Source organism: Perca fluviatilis, chromosome 10, assembly GCF_010015445.1.
Source record: "Perca fluviatilis chromosome 10, GENO_Pfluv_1.0, whole genome shotgun sequence".
Lineage (NCBI taxonomy): Eukaryota > Metazoa > Chordata > Actinopteri > Perciformes > Percidae > Perca > Perca fluviatilis.
The window spans coordinates 242932-248170 of record NC_053121.1 but is presented as its reverse complement, the minus strand read 5'-3'; positions in this window follow the sequence as shown (position 1 = coordinate 248170).

Sequence of the window (5239 nt, the reverse complement as noted above, 5' to 3'; positions counted from 1 at the left end):
TTTCCGGACTATAAGTCGCTCCGGAATATATGTTGCATCAGTCAAAAAATGCGTCATGAAGAGGAAAAAAATTTATATAAATTGCACCGGACTATAAGTCGCATTTATTTAGAATTTTTTTTTTTTTTCATCTGTCAACTACACAATAGCACACAGAACAACAGGCTGAATACGGTAGGTGTCCGGTATGTTAACGTAACACATTAACAGTTATTGAACTATACAATAGCACCCAGAACAACTAGCTACCAGGGCGTGGAGCATGGATGGATTAAAAGGCGTGGAGACGTAGCTGCACCATTGACAAGCCCCTCCCGACTCGTTCCTCCAGCTCTGGCCATCTCGCTTTCAGCCCACGATTAGCCGATTAGCTTTCTTTGTTTTCTTCATTGCAGTAAGAGTCACCTGTTCGCCAGTCCCTCACAAGTTTCTCCCTCATTTCAAACTTCTTTCTGCTGCTCGATTACCGTTTACGGCTGCATATTTTACTACCTGCAGTTTGTTATCTCTTTTCTTTCTCAGTTGTCTTTAGCAGCAGCATTCTAGTTGTCAAAAGCCTAGAGTGCCCTCTCGCGGCTGTAGACGGTAATGTTTTCAGTATGAATTAACATTTAAATACGTGTTAAATTATATATATTTTGATATATAAGTCGCACCTGACTATAATTCGCAGGACCAGCCAAATAAAAATGAATACGGTATATATATTGTCAATGATCCCATTGGTATTTACCACTTCTTTGGCCATTCAAGTGGTGGGACACTTAAAAATCTTTGAAATCAGGTGGTGAGGACTGCCCAAAATTGGTCCAGCCTGGTTGTAAAAGTGGAGCCCTCCGGTTGTACCCATTGAGAGTTAGACTATCATTCTTTACACCACACTGACATGATCAATACTGCTCTATGAGATAGAACTTTAATACAAATGCTAACCATGCATCACATATCGTGGCCTTTTATTCTCCCCTCTCCCATTACAAAACTTGTCTTTCCTAATTACAGAGAGTGAACTGCATGAGTTTGAACTTTTCATTAATTAGTTGGAGCATTGATCTTAATCATTAATGACACCAAGAGCTGTTTTACAAATGAGCAGCTAGTATTCTTTACGATTTATGAGCATGGGTTTGTATTAACAGATGTTAGTTATGTGGATGTTAGCGCAACATATTTTTATATTTATTGACATGATAATTGCCAAGATCAGTGCATCGTATAAGAACTTTATATGGATGGATGGCACCCAATCCATACTGTATTCCTAAAAATTAAATCAAAATATAGGCTAGAACTAATTTGTCTTTATCGTCAACATTTTCTTTTTAACGTCATCTACAATATAAATAATGCCAAAGGTAATGTTGTTAAGGTATTGTGGGACAATTACACAACTTATCAGTGTTTTTTAGAAGATTAATGGAAATTATAACAAGTTCTTTGAGTGCATCTTTCTCAAATACACTATCCAAGCATGCCATCTTACACACAATTGTCACTCACTGACATTTTGACTGTGGAAGACAAAATGACATGCGCAGCTACAAATCTGTGGAATGTTAAAACTGGGAAAAGCTGCACTTGTAAGCTTCATTATTTGAGTTACTATAAGCTCATAAGGTGCACGTTAACTGTGTTTTGTAAGTTTGCATATTGTATGACATGATTCCATGTAGGTGTAACTTACTGTGGCAATGAATCCTTTTTGTGATTCTGATTGCAAACTTTATTTTACAAAACATCTATGTAATGCATTGGTGTGTGTCTGCGTGTTCACAGGCTAATGCCATGTTTACCCATTGCTTAGAGAGAAAGACAGCTAATCCGATCAGTTTAAATCAATCAATCAAAATGTATTTATAAAGCACTTTAAAAAGCAACCAACGTTGCACAAGGTGGTGTACAGAACAAAGTAGAAGTCATGTAAAACATTTAAAACATTTAAAAATCAAAACAGTATCACAGTAAAAATTCTTTGCACAAAAACTGTCAGCCTCAGTTGGGAAAGGCCAAGGAAAAAAGGTGGGTTTTAAGAAGAGATTTAAAATTAGACAGTGAAGAAGACTAATAGTCTAACAGTGAAATAGTAAATGAAGCTGGAAAAAATTAAGGAGGAAGATATTTTTTAATTTTTTTTATTTCGAGAATAAAGTTGAAATGTCGAGAATAAAGTCAACATGATGAGAATAAAGTTGAACTACCATTTCGAGAATAATGTCGAAATGTCGAGATTAAAGTTGAAATGACGAGAGTAAATTCAACTCCTTTATCACTTAATCACATTAATTCAATTCAATTCAATTTTATTTATAGTATCAAATCATAACACGAGTTATCTCGAGACACTTTACAGATAGAGTAGGTCTAGACCACACTCTATGATTTACAAAGCCCCAACAATTACAGTAATTCCCTCAAGAGCAAGCAGTGTGACAGTGGCGAGGAAAAACTCCCTCTTGGGAAGAAACCTCCGACAGACCCAGGCTCTTGGTAGGCGGTGTCTGACGGTGCCGGTTGGGGATGTGATGAACAGTGGCAAATAATAGTCACATTAATAATGGAACAGTGACTTCAAATGGTAGTCGTAGTAGTTCATGTCATATCAGGGCGCTGCAGGGCGTTACAGGATGTAGCGTGGCCCAGCAGAGCATGGATGGACGTAGCAGGAAGCTGCAGGGTTCAGCAGGACGCATGTCCGCCATGCCATCTGCCACGTAGGCAACATCATAGATAGACTATGGGTTACATCCTTGGAGTGACGCGCTCGCCTGAACCCTACTCCTTCAGGATCAAACAATTTAATCAATTGTCTTATTGTGTCTTGTGATACAACATATCCTCTCTGTATTGCGCGTAGGTGTAACCATCGATACCCTTGCATCTGTCCATTACAAGCTATTTCAGTTTGCAGGAATACGGCCACCTCTTCCAAGTTTGTGTGGTTTCTCCTTCTGAACAGACGCAATTTTCGGCACAATCTCTTCAAAGTCCTAATACTTATCACAATGCTATGTTTATGCGCTAAAAGAGAAATAATGTCCTTGTTATTAAAACCGATTCTGAAGTATTATTTCACAAGTTCATATAGGCCTTCGCAATGCATTTTGTGGAAGCTAGAAGTTTGCTTTAGGCTATTCTCAAACTTGACATGTCGACTTTATTCTCGAAACGGTATTTTCAACTTTATTCTCCTCATGTTGACGATATTTTTTTCCCCTTGATGTGGCCCCAATGCTCCATCGTACAAATAGTTCAATTATCCTGTCAATCATCTGACAGCGCTAAAAAAACAGCTGTTGCACACAAGGCTTCACAGAACCAGCTAAAATTATTTGATCAATTTAAAGGTCCCATGGCATGAAAATTTCACTTTATGAGGTTTTTTTAATATTATAATATGAGTTCCCCCAGCCTGCCTATGGTCCCCCAGTGGCTAGAAATGGTGATAGGTGTAAACCGATCCCTGGGTATCCTGCTCTCCCTTTGAGAAAATGAAAGCTCAGATGGGCCAATCTGGAATCCCCTCCTTATGAGGTCATAAGGAACAATCAGATTCAGCTAGGCATTCACTTTTCAGTTAAACCAATCAGATTCAGCCATGTGTTTCACAAGCCAATCACAGCATGACATCCCTGTTTTAAATCTGGTCTCTCCTCTGCGGTTGTCAGTTGTCATTTCAGAACTAGAGTGTGACCTGCCTCCTCACCTTCCACCACTGGTCGTCTCACCCATGGTACCCTGGGTCTTCGTCAGCTGACCGCCCCCTTGGCATTTTCGATTTGGTCTTCTGTGCTCCTTCATCACCACCACCAGTGTCTAGACTCCATCTGGGATATGTCTGGGTTTTGCTACACCTTTAAAACATATTGTTACGATGGAGTCTAATCTCCAAAGACTTTGTACATGTCATATTTGGATTATGTAATTTACAATAAATCTTTTCATATCTGCAAGGAAGTCTCTCCTGATTGAAATGTGGTATGTGCTATTACGTGGTGTTCACCCTGTTGTTCACTCCATCTTTCGTAAATCTTTCCATAACCTTATTTCCTTAAGGCCACAGTTTTCTTGCTTTCACCATTCACACCCCAATTAGGTCACTGTTCCTGTCTGGTCAGACATTGTAAATGAGAAATACAGCATGAGCCTATAATCACTGAATCACACATGTAACTGTGTAACTGCATGAGATGGAAAGCTCAGATAATGTTGCAAATCACAAGGCAATACATTATGTCAATCTATACTGGTTTCAAAATTAATTTTTTGCTTGAAAACTGATGATAATCAATTATCGACTGGCTGTACCATTGCATCAGATATATTGGATGTGTACTGTATATTGGAAGTGCAGTTATATACAATTTCACGCTTTCAGGGGAACAACATGAACAAAAGACAGTACAGAAAGAAACTGCAGGAATTAAACCAGCAATGTTGTCTTAACATAGCCACATTATTAAGTCAAGCCTATGATAACATACCTTTATCTAAAATCGGAGAAAATGATGGCTTCTGATGTTAAGACAATATATCACAAAGTGTCTTCCTTATGTGTTATTGAAGAGCTTCAGGGGACAGTGTTTCATGTGGTAGTTGCAGACTTTCATCATATTCTGACATATAAGAATTACATTTCATTATCTTCTTGTGCCCATATGCATCATGCTCATTATCTTCAACTCAACCTTATAATTATAAAAGACTAATTGTACTGGGGGATCAGGGAAGCAGCCAATCAAATGACCTTGCCTACCTGAGTACTGTACAGTTTGTTCCAGATATCGTTAACCTTTTCACTTGTTTGACAGTAAATGTCACAGCGAGGCGATTGATAATGATGCAGGGAACACTTGGTCAATACCTGAGAAGATTGATAGCATCTGAACCTTCTTCCATAAGAAGCTGTTATTACAAATCAATGTGACTAGAAGTTTAATAAAGCCTTTAATAAATGTTGTTAAATTCAGTTATGCGAAGAATTGCTTGATGGGAAATGTATGTTGTATAGTGTTTTCATATTAGATTTTACATTAAATGTCCCTCGAAAAAAAATGTTTGGTAATCTCAATTTGACTTACGTGGCTAATAATAATTCAAAAATCCAAAACATTCTTGTTACCATGCAAACAGTTAAAAAGACAATCATAGAGAGAAGTAAACATTTTTGACAGACCTGCTGCCTAGCTGCAGCTGCTAATTTATGATTCAAGTTGCTATGCGAAAAGGGGGTTTAGCATAG